The sequence below is a fragment of the Capricornis sumatraensis genome, chromosome 1 (genome assembly GCF_032405125.1).
Source record: "Capricornis sumatraensis isolate serow.1 chromosome 1, serow.2, whole genome shotgun sequence".
In the NCBI taxonomy this organism is placed as follows: Eukaryota; Metazoa; Chordata; class Mammalia; order Artiodactyla; family Bovidae; genus Capricornis; species Capricornis sumatraensis.
Genome location: NC_091069.1, coordinates 220,786,092 through 220,804,334, shown reverse-complemented (window position 1 = coordinate 220,804,334; position 18,243 = coordinate 220,786,092).

The window sequence follows — 18,243 nt, the reverse complement described above, 5'->3', positions numbered from 1 at the left end:
CTCTCCCCTCAGAAAAAGACACACCCTTTAGAAACAGAGTGAAACTTTTCTTTGGAGAAAACACAGTGAATTCTGTGACTTTATATCTTTTTCCATAATCAATTAGACGAAATGCCCCTGACTACAAACTGGAAAATTTAAGATCAAACAATCAAAGGCTTGTTTCTATTCAGAAAACTTAGAGGGCTGTAGAAACTCCTAGTTGGAAGATACATGGAGTCATACAATCTGACGCTAGTTTGTGAATTGGCATTCAAGAAAGGTAAGTCTGGACTCTTGAGTTACTACCTCTGGCAAGCCTGAATCTTTGTTTTGCTGTCACTGTGTGGCTGTGGCGGCCAAGTGGTCCTCTCATGCACAGGAAGGGATAAGAAAATGTTCAGTGTGAAACACTGTGTTCGAAGCACTCAACATGGTCCCAGGAGCCAGACATCTTGTACTCACAATTCCTCTTCTGCCCCGTATTAACTACGTGACCTTGGCCAAAGGACTTACTTTCGTCTGTCTCAGTTTCCTTATCTGTAAAATGGGGATAATAGTAATAACCTCCCCCTAGTTTTGTTGTAGGGATTGAGTAAGTCAATGCATGGAAAGCATTTAGAATAGTACCTGGCACTGAGTACAGACTGTTCCTGACAATGATGGTTCGGCTTGCAATTTTTTGACTTAGATGGTGTGAAAGTGATATGCATTCAGTAGAAACTGTTCTTTGAATTTTGGTCTTTTCCTAGGCTAGTGATAATGCAGTAAGATGCTCATGATGTTGGGCAGTGGCAGTGAGCTGTAGCTCCCTGTGAACCACACAATCAGGAGGGTAAATAATTGATACACCTAGAACCACTCTGCATTCATACAGCCATTTTGTTTTTCACTTTCAGTATAGTATTCAATAAATTACATAAGACATTCAACACTTTATTATAGTATAGATTTGGGGTTAGATGATGTTGCCCAATATAAGTGTTCTGAGCACACTCAGGGTAGGCTAGACTGTATTAAACAGTCTAGACTGCTAGACTGTTTGGCAGGTTAGATGTGTTAAATGTATTTTTGACTTAATGGTATTTTCAATTTATGGTGGGTTTCATGGGTCATAACCACATCATAAGTTCAGGAACATCTGTAATAGTAAAAAAAAAATAATAACCTTGTTCTTATTAGGTTATTTATTATTCAGGAAAAAACAAACTCATGAACAATATATTATTCCAATTTAAGAAAAGAAAACTGAGGCTCAAACAAATTAAATATCATGTCCAAGTTGAACAGAGCTGGTGAGTGTTATAACCGAAATTCAAATCCAAACCTGATGACTTCAAGCTTATATTCCTTACACCTTAAGAAGCTGCTTGAACACCTCAGCTAACAGCTGGAATGACTACTTACAAAGGCAAGAATTTTTATCACTGCATACTTCTGACAAGTAATGGTAAAGTGTGATGACCATTTATAAAGCGACTGTTGAAAGACCATTTGTTGAATCCTTACTAATGCCAGTTGCTACCTGTAACACTTTGAATACATTGTTGACCCATTTGATTGTTATGATAACTCTGCAAGTTAGTTGTTATTTTCCCCTGTTTATTAGACAAGGAAATTGAGGCTCAGAGTGGTTAAATATGTTGCCAAACTTTTACAATTAGTATGTGCTGGAACAGATAGTTGAACCCCTGACTTTCCAACTGTGTCATTTGTGTGCTTAACCACTTTCTTGAGCTTCTGTTCCTAAAGATGCTAATGAATCAAACACTGAGTTTTCTAGGTCAAGTTAATTTTTCAGTTATTTGGAAAAAGAAATGAAGTTGCTATTTCCTAGGTTAAACATCCAAATTCCTTCAACAAATCCAGAGAGTGGACATGACCTCAGACAGTGGACATGACCTCATCTTGAGGCCTTTTAGCAACAAAGTCACTCCTCTGAATATACCATTGACCTCTTGGTTACTCAAAGAGTGATGTATTAGAGAGAGACAGACAGACAAAAAAAAAAGACAGAGAGAGAGGACATCCTACAGCAGGCCTACTTTGACTTCCACCCAGAGGTAATAAGAGCTTCTAAATAGGTCCACATGGATGACTGTCATCTTAGTGTTGCAGTCTGTTTTCTGTTTTAAGAGCTAACATTATAGGGACTTCCCTGGTGGTCCAGTGGTTAAGAATCCACCTTGCAATGCAAGGAACACTGGTTTGATCCTGGTTTGGAAGATTCCACATGCTGCGGAGGAGCTAAGCCCATGTACCACAACTACTGAGCCTGTGCTCTAGAGTACGGGAGCTGTACCTGCTGAGCCCACGTGCCACAACTACTGAAGCCCACACACCCTAGAGCCTGTACTCTACAACAAGAGAAGCCACAGCAACGAGAAGCCCACGCACTGCAACTACAGAGGAGCCCCTGCTCGGGGCAATTAGAGAAACGCCTGTGAAGCAACAACCCAGCACACACACAAAAAAGGATAAATCTTTTAAAAATTAAAAAATAAAAGTAACATTATAGAGGAGGTTTTGTTTTGGTTTGGTTTTCAATTATTTCTACCTTTGTGGTTTCATGGTAGCCTGTGAAATGTGAAAGTCGCTCAGCCGTGTCTGACTCTCTACAATCCCATGGACCATACAGTCCATGGAATTCTCCAGGCCAGAATACTGGAGTGGGTAGCCTTTCCCTTCTCCAGGGGATCTTCCCAACCCAGGGGTCGAACCCAGGTCTCCCACATTGCAGGCGGATTCTTTACCAGCTGAGCCACAAAGGAAGCCCAAGAATACTGGGTAGCCTATGTCTTTTCCAGTGGATCTTCCCAACCCAGGAATTGAACCAGGGTCTCCTGCATTGCAGGTGAATTTTTTTTACCAACTGAACTATCAGAGAAGCCCCTTTCATGGTAGCCTGAGATAGATGAAAAAAAAAATAATATTTGAAATTTTTGTGCTAATTTCTTCACAAGCAATATTTTGTTCAAACCTAGGTTTCTGAATTAGAAAAATGTGTAATTTTTTTTTAAAGAGGGGATACATTTTCCATCCAGATGGAATGTTAATCAAAGGCTACTTTGGTATATCGGTAACTAGGTGATGGATCAGAAACCTGTTTGCAATCTTACCTGATATCCACCTGTACAGAGAAATGACACAATATCCAAATATGAATACTACTATTTCAGGTTAAATTTTATTAAGTTCCCTTTATTTCTTCAGGACAAATAAGTTTAATGTCCATGTTTCATGATCTTTGTTTCTATGGGATAAGCAGTTGCTTCCCAGTTTCCCGCAACCCATGTAAATGTACTTCATTAAAGATGCTTGTGTTTTAGACTGGGCTTCCCAGGTGTTGATAGTGGTAAAAAACCTGCCTGCCAGTGCAAGTAGAAGTAAGAGATGAGGGTTCAATCCCTGGGTCAGGAAGATCCCCTGGAGGAGGGCACAGCAACCCACTCCAGTATTCTTGCCTGGAAAATTCCATGGAAAGAAAAACCTCATTAATAGGTATAATAATATAGTCTTTTTAAAGTTTTAGCTTCATTATTTTTAAATCATATGAAGTTGGCTCAAGTCTCTAGAAATTATCATATTATTAATGATGAAAAAATACTTAATGCTGTCTTTCTTTGGAAATTGGTGAGGTGTTTGAAAGAAGAAAAAGACACCTATATGGATCCAGAGATCTTTCCAATGGTCCTATTCCAAAATGATCAGAAGGGTTAGATGCAGAGAACCAATCTGTTCTGATTACTTTTTCATGAGAATTCCCACTGATTAGTGAGAATAATGTGTCCAGTAATATGAGTGTTGAAAACCAACATAGTTAGTGGGTCTGTTTAGTCATGACTTACCTTGACTAGCTTCAAAATATCACTGCATAATAAATTCTAAATTACTCATATAAAATCTCCATGATTTCTAGAACTTGCTTGGGAATTAAGAATCAGTAGCCCAGACTCTGACATTAATCTTTTTTGTTTCTTTGCCATTTAAATTTAAAGTTTGTTTTAGACTTATTTAAAAATTACTTTTGTAGTAGAAATTCCAGGCACTTTGCTCATTTCCTAACCTACTGGTAAATTTTGAGTTACCACCTCAATATCTAGTCCTTCAAATTTTCTCACCAACAGTACCCAAATATTCCTTTCAGGAATTCAGCCAATTTCTGACTTATGCCTTTGACCCAGCAGCGCCAGGAATGGGGCACCTGATCAACACTTCCCAGCACCAGCTCACCCCCATCATCACACATGGATAGTTCAGGGGAAAATATATGACTCAACAAGAGCTGCTGAGAGAATGAATCCCACGGCTTGGGTGGGGAACACAGACGACTCTAAAGCAAAGAGAGATGAGGTCCTAAGGAAGAGCCAAGAGTTTCTGGGAGGCGCAGTGTGGCCTAAAGCCAAAACCAACACTGCAGAAAACAGAAAAGAGAAAGAGAAATTGGGAAAATGTTGACATGTGTTAAGGTTTTGGACCAAGCTTGACTTCTACATCTATCTCCAGACTTCTCAGTTGAGTGACCCATTAAATTTATTATTTAAATCTCTTTTCATAACATTTTCCGTAGACAATGGAAATGGAGATAACTTTTCTGAGCCTCAGTTGCTTGTTTTTTTTTAATCAGTAAAGCAATGTTAGTATTACCCATCTCATCAGGTATTTGTGATGGTGAAATCAGATAACATCTGTAAAGCATGTGTTATGTGCTGAGTACCAGTATTACATAGTTCTCGAACTATTAATTTAACTATTTAATCCTGTTTCCTTTTCTTCTCTCCTCACAGACTTCTGGATACTGCTGTATCAGACCAATGAACGCTCCATTGATCCAGGATGTTTTCAGAGAAGGAGTGGTGTAGGATAAGGAATGAAGTCATTACCAAGGTCACAAAATTCCCAGTGGCTCTCCTTAGACCTGACCGTACGCTAGTGCCCTTCCCAGGAAGCATTAGTGGTCAGCCAGGTTGATGTATGTCTGGTAGAAAAGCACTGCCAGCTCCCCAAGGTAAGTGGTAAGACAAGTGGCGAGACAAACTGGAATTTTCTAAGAACATCCTGGAGGGGCCACATTTAACACCAGTGGATACTCTGTTTTCCTGGGATCTCAAGCTTACTCAAGACAATACACTTCCAATACAGACATTTAAAGATAACTCTTGCTTTTGATGAGAAAAATCTTAGGGACCTACTGATGAAAAAGATGCCCCGTTTAACCTATGTCAAAGAGTTACACTTAACTGTGAGGGAATTTTTTCATTCCTTACACAACTCTGGAACAGGAAGGGACAAGTTCATTCAAATTCTTATTTGACAGAGGAGAGAAGGAGGCCCAGAGTGGTGAGGGGAACAAGCCCCACAATCAGCTAAGGGCAGAGTCAGGGTTGCCAGTGCCCAAGTAGTCTTCTTTAAATAGACTGTGCTCCACCCTGGCCCCTGCCTAGCAGACTTCACTTTCTCTTACAAACCAAGTGTCTGGCAGACACATAAACACCCATCAGGTCTAACAAGCATAGCTAGTTTTCACAAAGGTGGCACAACTGTCATCTGTGAGTCAGCACTGAGTCTCACGGACACGCTTCCCTGCTGCTGTGCATGCACCGAGCAACTCACATAACAAGGCATGTCTGATGTCTCGGAAAGGGCTAGTTTCACAACCTCAATACCACTCAATTTTGGCTGAATAATCCTTTTTTCAGTGGCAGAGGGCGTCAGGGGTGTGCTGCAGGATGTTTAGCATGATCCCTCTATCCACTAGATGCCAGTAGCAGCCCTTCAATTTCAAAGGCTAAAAATGTCTCCAGATAACTGTCAAATGTCCTGGGGAAAGGGGTGCAAAATCAACCCACTGAGAACCACTGCTGCAGACAGGGGCCTTTGTGCACTGGGTGGTCCTGAAACCATTTTCTCTTGCAAGTGCAGTCCCCCATGCAGGGAGGGGAAGGACTGGACACAAGAGGTGATGTGCACTGGGAGGTGGAGCATTTCTTTTCAGGCAGGTTAAAAAACTGTCAGACTTCCACAGAACAGACCCTAAGAATACTGGAGTGGGTTGCCATTTCCTTCTCCAAGAACAGACCCTATTTCTTTATCTGATGGGTATTCTAGGTGGAGAGCAAAGACCAAATCTAAAAGGGTCTGATATCTTATTATGATAACAACAATAAGAAATTATACATTAAATAAGAAAAATTAATAAATGGGATGATAACATCTATAATGCAAGGGGATAACTATACAGAGTCTTTGGAAAATAAGGGGTTGAATACTCAGGCATACTGGGTCCCCTCCAATTCCCAGGCCTTCCTGTTTCTTGGATGTCCTCACAGAAGGAGCACACAGTATTGCCATGCCTAAGAACCTCTGCCAAGCTCCTCAGGGCCATGGATGTGGAACCCTAAGGCAGAAGCTGAGCTAGACAGCAGAAGAGAAGGATAACAATGAGATGTAGAAACATGGGAAAAAAGAAACAGGAGGAAAAAGTAAAAATGAAAAGGGAGTAGGTATAAAATAAAACTTGCCAGAGAATTCTAGCCCGAGCCCTTAAGAAAACATTTTGTTTAAATTAGATTTTCTTAGCATGGATTCTTTTGGGGGGAACTAACATGAATATTTCTCATTCAGAAAGTCTTGTATCAAAGTAGCAATTGTGTTGCTGTCGTTTAGAATACTTAATTATGTCAAATTCACATTATTAAACCTGATAGAACAAGAAATAATACCAAATACTGTATCAATCCTGCATAATCGGTCCTTCTGAATATTATGCTCTGCTGCTATTCCAAGCTGTCCGTGGAGATAGCCTCAGCCTAGCAATACAAAAGGCTTCCCTTCGGCCTTCACAACTGCCTAGGACAACACATTCTTACATCTCATTTTTAATCATCTAAACCTTTTCAGATATACCAGCGTGTGCTTTCAATAGGACAATAAAAGAGACCCAAGACTTCTAAGTGCCTTATGTTTCTTTCTTCTCATGGTTGATAACATGCTGTTTCTGCCTTGTACTAGGTGCCAGATGTGGAGCTGATAGCATAAGGAGGAGAAAGTAAGAGGGAGGCCAGATTCATCTGAGAGTAAAACTAATTTCCTCAAGCCGGCAAGCCTCTTCAAAGAAAAAGGGGGGCAGTGTATCCATTCATTTCAAATGCTAAGATAAGAAAATTTAGAATGATTGGCACAAAAAATCTTCAGTAGAAGCACTCTTAGGAGGGGACTGAATGACAATTCTTGGTAAGGAGAGTGAGAAAAAGAGGTACTGACAAAAAAAAAGAAAAAAGAAAATCCTTCTAACTCAAAAAATTCTCCAGAATTATAAGTCGAGTTATGAATATGCTCCCACATATACTGGGAAAATACAGCATTAGTGACGTCGTTATTTTAAGAGAAAGCTCCTGGCTCAGTTTTTCTGCACAATAGACATGAGTGCACTAAGCAACTTCAGTTGTGCCCAACTCTTAGTGACTCTATGGACTGTAGCCCACCAGGCTCCTCTATCCTAGGACTTCTCCAAGCAAGAATACTGGAGTGGGTTGCCATTTCCTTCTCCAGGGGATCTTCCTGATCAGGGATCACATAAAAGCAAGATGATGGAAAGTAGAAGTAAATGCATTTACTGCAAGTAAGGAAGCTGAAACTCCAGTACTTTGGCCACCTCATGCGAAGAGTTGACTCACTGGAAAAGACTCTGATGCTGGGAGGGATTGGGGGCAGGAGGAGAAGGGGATGCCAGAGGATGAGATGGCTGGATGGCATCACCGACTCGATGGACATGAATTTGAGTGAACTCCGGGAGATGGTGATGGACAGGGAGGCTTGGCGTGCTGCGATTAATGGGGTCGCAAAGTGTCAGACACGACTGAGCGACTGAACTGAACTGAATTGAACAAGTTTCTCAGTGGTCCCCAAGCCCTACCGACAACTACAATCAATTTGATCTTCCCCTATACATTCTGATTTAACAGTGTTAGGTTGAGGTCTGGAACTCTACTTCTCACAGTCTCCCTAGATCATTCTGATGCTTTGTCAGGCTTAGAAGCCACCGGAGAATTTGAGTTATGGGACAGTTTTTTAAAATATCCTTGTATTTTTTAGAGCTGTATTAAAAATGACTTAATTTCCAAATATGCCACTCAAGTTCATTTATTGCAAGGCCTTATGGGCCAGTGACCTTTAGAGGTCATACAGCATTTTGTTGAGCTGATGAAAAACACAGACCCTACTGTAGAAAAACACATGTGTCTAGAAAGTTAAAAAATTTACACACAATTTTAGGGTGTCTGAAATCCATCTTCATCCACGTGGGGAGGAGAAGTCTGTTTGAACGCGTGCCCTTATGGTTTGTGAGTGTTAATAGTTCAGCAAAGGCCCCTCAAGTTTTAGCACTTGAAGATAGCCTGAAACTTGAAAGTTGCTACATTTAAGAGACCAGGTTTAAGAAACAGGAAATCCAGAGGCAATAATGCAGATTCTATGAGAACCTCTTACATGGTCCCTCTGCCTCCAGTTTTCTCCCTTCAATCCATTCTCCACTAGTCAGCCAGAGGAATAATTACAAAGTGAGTCTGACTATAACCTGCTCATGAATAAAAAACTTCAAGATTATCATTTTGCCCAGGTCTAGGTCTAGGTTATCTTCCCTCATAGCTCAGTGGGTAAAGTATCTGCCTGAAAGGCAGGATACCTGGGTGTGATTCCTGGGTCAGGAAGATTACCTGGAGGAGGAAATGGCAACCCACTCCAGTATTCGTGCCTGGAGAATCCCATGGACAGAGGAGCCTGGCAGGCTACAGTCCACGGGGTCTCAAGGGTCAGACACAACTTAGAGACTAAACCATGCAGCCACCTAGGTTACAGGCTGTTGTTGGTGAAGGGTGAAGTATCACCTTCAACTGTTTTCATTGCCTTGCCCTTCAGCATCACTAAGGCTTCCCCTGATAGCTCAGTTGGGAAAGAATCTGCCAGCAATGCTGGAGACCTTGGTTTGATTCCTGGGTTGGGAAGATCCCCTGGGGAAAGGAAAGGCTACCCACTCCAGTATTCTGGCCTGGAGAGGGCCACAAAGAGTCAGACACGACTGAGTGGCTTTAACTTTCAGCATCACTAGATGCTTTTTAAAATACCAGTGCATGGGTACCACCCTTGACCAGTTACCTTAAAACCTCTTGAGGGCAAAAAGGAGTGACTTATAGGAAGGGGCAGAGTCTAGCATTAAAAAAAAAAAGAAGGGAAGGGGAGAGGAGGAAAACACCTCCTAAGGAGATCTGGTTGTAGGTGAGTCAGGGCTGGACTGACCCAGCCTAGGACCCACCCTCTAGGTCTTCTACATGTTCTTCCTTCTGCTCACCACAGTTTTCTCCTTCTGTTTCTTCACTAAGCTAACCCTACCCACTCTTATTTCTGAAATCAAAATTCCCGAAGCTGGGGCCCTCCGTGGCTCATCTCTGATTACACTGTAAGCAGTTTGTAAATTTGGTGTTTGGGATTCTTTTCCAATTCTAGAACTAGAGCCTAGTACTAAATCTAACATATTAAGTAGCCACTTGTAAGTAGTTAATGAATAAGAAAAAATTCAGGATCTGCATATTAGTATATGCAGATTACACCCAAGTTCACTGGTTCTACTCTTGGAAGGCTGTATGATACCTCAACAGGGAACCTCGATGGTGCACATGAGAACTTTTCTGTTTGCTCAGATCTCTCTTTAAAAGATGGTAGCCAGCAAGGGTGATCAAACAAATCTCAGTTTGGTATTCAAGCTCTTCATCTTTTAAAATTATCTTTCTAAGCCTTCTTCCTAGCATCTAAAGGTAGCTGGAAATACTGTAGTTTATCATCCAATAAATATTAGTTAAGTGACTGAAAGAGTGAAAAGGTTTCAGCCTGTGAAACTTGGTTCTATGGGGCTATAGCTTATGAACCTGCAATATGTGTTAAAAGCATATCTCCCAAGTACACTTGGTCTGAAGTTTCTGTATGGAGATAACTTGATATTTGTTATGGTAAGTAGTTTTGTACTAATAATATCACTTTGGACATTTTTATTAGAATAGATAATAACAGAGAATATTTTTGAGTCCCCTCTATAAGTCACATACTTTTCCAAGGATTTCAGATATATTGACTGATTGTTCTTTTTTTTTTTAATGAAGTATAGTTGCTTTACAAAATTGTGTTATTTACAGGTATATAGCAGTGATTCTTTTTTTTTTAAGGTTATATCCCATTATAGGTTAATATAAGATATTGGGTAAAATTCCCTTTGCTATACAATCATTAATTCTTTACAACCTAAAAAGAAGCTTCCATTATAATCCCCACTTTACAGATGAGGAAATTTAAGCATACAGAGGTTATTTAACTTCCCTAAAATTAATAGCTATTAAATAGAAGAGTCAGAAGTCAAATTCTGGTATCCTGGCTCCAGAGACCATGTTTTTAGCCATTCCACTGCCATTCAAAAGACAGCATCAAGGCACAACACTGTTTATTTTATGAAATGTATATTTAATCAGAATCCGTACCTGTAGTGGATTTTAAATTTTTAAAGAAGAAACTAAACTGTTCTCCTCTGGCCTGGAGAGGGTTGGATATTTTTTTTTTTCTAGAGAGAATTTATCAATATGCATCTTTTCATAGGCTCTAAAATCTATAATAAAAGCCCATGTTTCTATGACCTTATTCTTAAATTTTTAGGTCAGGAAACACTTTTTATGTGTCATTCAGAACAAAATGCTTCTCTTTCTTCCCAAATAGACAGCAGGAATAAGAGAGAAGTTTAAAAAAAAATAAGAATGGAATCTATAAAACAGAGATTTATAGAGATCTAGAGAACAGAAGTCTCCCCCTAATTTTTTAAATTATAATTTTAATGCTACAATACTTTTGAGAACCTATTTTCAGTTAATGTGCTAGGTGCTGATAATCTCTAAACATAGCTGAGCAAGTCAGTTGCTAATTAATAGGTAAAGATATCACAGAGATAATTTCAGATAGTAATGAGTGCTATGAAAAGAATAAAACAGGGTGTTTTAGTACAGGGTGACTAGATCACAGGGTTATTTTCATTTCATTTCATAAAATGCAGGATGTAAAATTAATCATTTACAGTTGACATTAGTTAAGGGGTTTTGGTTACAAAAGCAAGTCTATCTCACTCTCTGAGTTGTTTCTATGTTTTACCTGAAACTAACTTTTTATCAAAATTTAAAATTCTCTTTTTGTTTTTCCTATTCTGTACTTGTAATATAAAAATGTCAGTCAATATTATCTTTCCCCTTCAAATGATGTCAGACCTGAAATTTGGGGAAATTTTCTCTCTGTGATGTTTTCTATCAATTTGTGATTTTTTTCATGGAAGTGTTTCTGAATAGTGGTATTCCCTACCTTATCAATTTAATTAAAGACTAATTGCCAGTTAAATAAAGGAATGGGTGCTTTTGGGTAGATATTGCTTAATTTTGTTAGTAGGTCTGAACTAATTCTGGAATATCACTATAATCCTACCAGAAAACAGAAAGTGAAAATGAAACTAGTGATGTTAATTTTAATAACTCAGAAATGTACAACTTGTAGAATTAAAACATGGAAGAGTAAATTTACACAATTCCATAGTTCAGTTAAAAATTTTTAACTATTTACTACTGAGCTTAAACTTGCACAGTACATCATGAGAAACGCTGGGCTGGAGGAAGCGCAAGCTGGAATCATGATTGCCAGGAGAAATATCAATAACCTCAGATATGCAGATGACAACACCCTTATGGCAGAAAGTGAAGAAGAACTAAAAAGCCTCTTGGTGAAAGTGAAAGAGGAGAGTGAAAAAGTTGGCTTAAGGCTCAACATTCAGAAAACTAAGATCATGGCATCTGGTTCCATCACTTTATGGGAAATAGATGGGGAAACAGTGGAAACAGTGGCTGACTTTATTTTGGGGGGCTCCAATATCACTGCAGATGGTGACTGCAGCCATGAAATTAAAAGATACTTATTCCTTGGAAGAAAAGTTATGACCAACCTAGACAGCATATTTAAAAGCAGAGACATTACTTTGCCAACAAAGGTCCGTCTAGTCAAGGCTATGGTTTTTCCAGTGGTCACGTATGCATGTGAGAGTCGGACTATAAAGAAAGCTGAGGGCCGAAGAATTAATGCTTTTGAACTGTGGTGTTGGAGAAGACTCTTGAGAGTTCCTTGGACTGCAAGGAGATCCAACCAGTCCATCCTAAAGGAGATCAGTCCTGGGTGTTCATTGGAAGGACTGATGTTGAAGCTGAAACTCCAATACTTTGGCCACCTGATATGAAGAGCTGACTGATTTGAAAAGACTCTGTTGCTGGGAAAGATTGAGGGCAGGAGGAGAAGGGGATGACAGAGGATGAGATAGTTGGATGGCATCACCGACTCAATGGACATGGGTTTGGGTGGACTCCTGGGTTTGGTGGCAGACAGGGAGGCCTGGCATACTGCGGTTCATGAGGTCGCAAAAAGTCAAGACATGACTGAGCCACTGAACTGGACTGAACTGAAACTTGAAAAACTGAAAATAAATCCACTGTGATATTTTTATCTTCGGTTGTTTTATATCAGTATTTTGTCAAACCATGTTTTCAAATTAAAACTACACCTTGGTTAAACATTTGACTCTTGAGTCATTCCCTGAAACAGAATTTCTTTCTTGCATTGTTCGTTATTAATTCTGAATGGTTTTAGGCATTTTGACTACTTACAAACCCACAGCTTTTATGTTGGTCCCTTTTGAAAGATATTGTATTATGCATACTCCCTGTCTTTAAAATAAATGGCAATAATAGAAACAACAGCCCCCACCATGTCATATCAGAAAGGAATTGTTCTCTGCAGCTGGGTGATTACTGTGTGTGTTTTGTGAGACAGTCCTTGAAAATGGCTCATAATGCTTCCATTTTTCCTTTGGACTGCAATATATTGTTGGTAATAAAATCTATGAGCTCTGCCAAACACAAAATTGCAAATCGAGACTGTACAGGGACTGTCATCCAGTCTGTCACTGTTTATAGTTACCATCATTAGTTTTAGTCTATAACTAAGGCTGAGGCTCTCTATTAGGCTTCTGACAGGCTGAATACATATTTGTTTGGTAATTACATTGAAGGATGTACAGCAACCATGTGGTATTTTTGCTGAATATGTATTATTGATAAATAGAAATGACAGGAACTATAACATCTGACATGCCAAAGGTCTACATGATAGCACCTTTTCAAGGTTTCGGTTTTGGAGATTAACTAGTATTAGTTACAAGAATTCAAGGTTGTAAAGTACAACAACAAAAACTAACTCTTATCCAGTACTTTGCAATTTAGAATGTTTTCCTTCCCCCCTAATTATTTGCATCTCATTACTTGGAGAGAGGTATAAATAATTCAGTACCCAATCAGGAAGAGAGAAAAACCATGACTTGGATCCATGAACATGGACTTCAAGTTAGAATATGCTGAGGCCCAGATGTTTATCCTCAGTGTTTAAAGTTCAGAAGTGTATATTACCTCAAGGCCATTCAAGAAGTGAAAATCAGTACCGTTAAGCTTAGAGACCAATGCTATCCTGAAATACATAGTCGGCTATTTCTCCAGCAAAACTGGGTTCGTGTGGAATCAGCAGAAAATTATAATTCAGGGTCTGCAATCATGATGAGCCCCATACAAGTCCCTGCAAGGGAAGAAGAGCTCTTTTATAGAGAGGAAAAGTAAGTGGGGAGGGCTGCAGTAAACAAGAGTCCATGAGTTTTCACTGTCTAAGTCCTTGCCAGGGAAGGAGTCTATTTTCTTCCTGTTGGGCTCTACTATTGCTACATGAGAGCGCCCTCTTCTGGCAATTCCACTCTATTTAACTGAGATTTCTATTTATTAATTTTAAACACCAAAGGGCTTCCCTGGTGGCTCAGACAGTAAAGAATCCGCGAGCAATATGGGAGACCAGGGTTCGATCCCTGGGTTGGAAAGATCCCCTGGAGGAGGGTATGGCAACCCATTCCAGTATTCTTGCCTGGAGAATCCCCATGGACAGAGGAGCCTGGTGGGCTACCAGGGTATATCACCATGGTGTACGCTGGCAGGGAGCTCTGAATAGTAGGTTTTAAAGTTTAAATTATCATCTATTTAAAGAACAAAGAAAAGGAGAGAGGCAGATGGAAGTAGGGGAGAAAGAGAGAAGCAGGGAGAGAAGGATGGAGAGAGAAAGGAAAAGAAAGAAAAAGGAAAAGACAGAGAGAGTTCTTAATTGCCTGTGTAATGTACAGTTGTTCCAGCCACTCAGCATTTTGCATTCTACAAGGTCATGATCATATTTTCAAGACTTCTAGTGAGTTCTCAGTATGGTTTCTAACCCTTCCCTGACTCTAAACTCTCTGTGCTCAAGTTTTCCCTGCTATAAAACTCTACATGCACATAAACACACACATGTAATACATTGCAATATTATAAGGATCAACTGAGATAAGCCATTAAAAAAAAGGTGGCAGGGGGGCTATTTCCTTCCTTTTTTTTTTTCTTTCTTGATGTGTGCATTTTAAGACTACCCAAATTGAAGTATATCTGAGCATTGTTTTAATAACAGCGACCTGATTACACAATTATACTGAATTGGGAAAAACAGATTTTGATACCACTCTGACCAGGACCATTGTCCTCTTGCTGGGTGTCTCCCAGACCAAAAAGAGTTCTCCACGTCAAGGGCCAACTGGATGAATGCCAAATACCTTATGCAGCAATCCTTCTCCAGCTTTTCTGTTTTAAATATGACCTATATCAGTGAATTAAAACTTATTATTCTAAGGGCCTAACGATAGTTTCTGTTTTTATAACAGGTAAATCAAATTCCACTAAGATATTACATATAAGAAAGTTAGCTAGATTGGCTATTTTCAAAGTATGGTGACTAAGGGATTACATATTTTATTACTGAATCCCTGGGTAAATGGTAGTTATACTCTGAATTATAATTTTCTAGGCCAGAATACTAGAGTGGGTTGCCATGCCCTCCTCCAGAGGATTTTCCCAACCAAGGGATCAAACCCAGGTCTCCTGCATTGCAGGCAGATTCTTGCTTACTACAGCCGTCTCAACTTCCTTTTCCTCTCTATAAAAAAGTTCTCCTTGCCTTGACTTACAGGGACTTTTGTGTGGCTCACCATGATTGCTGAAGGGGGTCTGTGTCCAGACTTCTCTATAGCTCAGATGGTAAAGAATCTCCCTGCAATGCAGACCTGGGTTCGATCCCTGGGTCAAGAAGATTCCCTGGAGAAGGAAATGGCAATCAACTCCAGTATTCTTGCTTGGAGAATTCCATGGACAAAGAGGCCTGGCAGGCTACAGTCCATGGGGTCACAAAGAATAGGACACAATTAAGTGACTAACACACACAAGATATTAAGAAGAGGTGACAAGAATACACGGAAGAACTATAGAAAGAATATCTTCATGACCCAGATGACCATGATGGTGTGATCACTCACCTAGAGCCAGACATCCTGGAATGTGAAGTCAAGTGGGCTTTAAGAAGCATCACTAGGAAAAAAGCTAGTGGAGGTGATGCAGCTATTGAGCTCCATAGTAACAGCAGCATCAGTTCAGTTCAGTTCAGTCACTCAGTCGTGTCCGACTCTTTGCGACCCCATGAATTGCAGCACACCAGGCCTCCCTGTTCATCACCACCTCCTGGAGTTCACTCAGACTCACGTCCATCAAGTCCGTGATGCCATCCAGCCATCTCATCCTCGGTCATCCCCTTCTCCTCCTGCCCCCAATCCCTCCCAGCATCAGCATAGCATAGCTCAATAGCAGCTGAGATACTTCAAATGCTAAAAGATGATGCTGTGAAAGTACTGCACTCAATATACCAGCAAATTTGGAAAGTTCAGCAGTGGCCACAGGACTGGAAAAGGTCAGTTTTCATTCCAATCCCAAAGAAAGGCAATGCCAAAGAATGTTCAAATGACCTCACAATTGCACTCATCTCACATGCTAGTTCAAGCCAGGCTTCAACCGTACATGAACTGTGAACTTCCAGATGCTCAAGCTGGATTTAGAAAAGGCAGAGGAACCAGAGATCAAATTGCCAATATCCACTGGATCATCAAAAAAGGAAGAGAGTTCCTGAAAAACATCTACTTCTGCTTTACTGACTATGCCAAAGCCTTTGACGTGTGGATCACGACAAACTGTGGAAAATTTTTCAAGAGACAGGAATACCAGACCACCTTACCTAACTCCTGAGAGACCTGTATGTAGGTCAAGAAGCAACAGTTAGAACTGGACATGGAAAGATAGACTGATTCCAACTTGGGAAAGGAGTACGTCAACGTTGTATATTGTCACCCTGCTTTTTAACTTCTATGCAGAGTACATCATGAGAAATGGCTAGATGAAGCACATGCTGGAATCAAGATTGCCAGGAGAAATACCAATAACCTCAGATATGCAGATTACATCACACTTATGGCAGAAAGTGAAGAAGAACTAAAAAGCCTCTTGATGAAAGTGAAAGAGGAGAGTGAAAAGGTTGGCTTAAAACTCAACATTCAGAAAACGAAGATCATGGCATCTGGTCCCATCACTTCATGGCAAATAGATGGGGAAACAGTGGAAACAGTGACAGATTTTATTTGGGGGGGCTCCAAAATCACTGCAGATGGTGACTGCTGCCATGAAATTAAAAGACACTTGCTCCTTGGAAGAAAAGCTATGAGCAACTTAGATAGCATATTAAAAAGCAGAGATGTTATTTTGCGATCTAGTCAAAGCTATGGTTTTTCCAGTAGTCATGTATGGATGTGAGAGTTAGACTATAAGGAAAGCTGAATGCAGAAGAATTGATGCTTTTGAACTGTGGTGTTGGAGAAGACTCTTGAGAGTCCCTTGGACTGCAAGGAGATCCAGCCAGTCCATCCTAAAGTAAATCAGTCCTGAATGTTCATTGGAAGGACTGATGTTGAAGTTGAAACTCCAATACTTTGGCCCCCTGAGGCGAAGAGCTGACTTATTGGAAAAGCCCCTGATAGAAAGACTGAAGGCAGGAGAAGAAGGGGACGACAGAGGATAAGATGGTTGGATGGCATCACCGACTCGGTTGATATGAGTTTGAGTATGCTCCAGTAGTTAGTGATAGACAGGGAAGCCTGGAGTGCTACAGTCCACGGGGTTGAGTCAGATACAACTGAGCAACTGAACTGAACACACAAGAAAAAGGCAACAATATCCATTAACATGAAAACTTTTCTATTACTAACCTGCTCACAAATCTTAGTTGATCCGTTTGTACTGACTTCAGCATTATGTAGTTAATTTAATCTGAAAACAGAATAATACTTACAGTTAAAAAATATTAATTTAGCGAAAGTTCCTCTGAGTGCTTGCTAAGCACTAGCCACTGTCCTAAGCAATTCATATGAATTAACTCATTAATCTTCACAAACATCCTGCTATGCCTTCTTATAGGTGATAAAACAGGTTCAGAGCAATTAACTATCCCAAAGCCTTCTATATTTGTGACTTTATGAAGTTAATTCAGCTTAAAAATATAAAGCTGTTACCTCTGGCTCTGTGTGTGTGTGTGTGTGTGTGTGTGTGTACACTTGCTCAGTCATGTACAATTCTTTGCGACCCTATGGACTATGGCCTGCCAGGCTCCTCTGTGTTGCTCTGGTTGTCCCTTTCCTGGTTTTACCTTATACCTGCTTTGTAAAGATCAGTTCTATAATAGCTAAACTGAGCTTACTTTAGAGAAAAGGCCTTTTATTACCCTAGGGAGTTTGGTATTAATATGCCCTTAGTACTTTACAATGAATTCTGTTTTGAACTGCTACTTTTATTTTTCCAAAAAGTATACCCAAGGATTGTTTGTCCATATCCACTTTGCCCAGAGGACGAAACAATATCCACAGCACACATTCAATGCAGTGGTCCACTGAAACGGATCTCCTTGGATGTTCATAAATACAAAATCTCTCTTACACAGATAGATGTGATTAGATTGAGAAATTGAACAGGAAACTGATGATTCCACAGTAAAGATCTCTTGTTCTTCAGGGGTTTCTTGTTTTTTGAGTCTTACTTCAAGACCAGGATGATTTACCGATGGAAGCAAGACCAGTATCCTGGTTTTCAGTCTCAGTTTTGCATATAGAAAGGCTTTGAAAGGCAAGGTAACAACCATCTCTACTGTAATTAACATTAGAGGAACTTTCAGATGATGCAAAAAGCTACAGCAATTTCTAAGAGTGCTTTC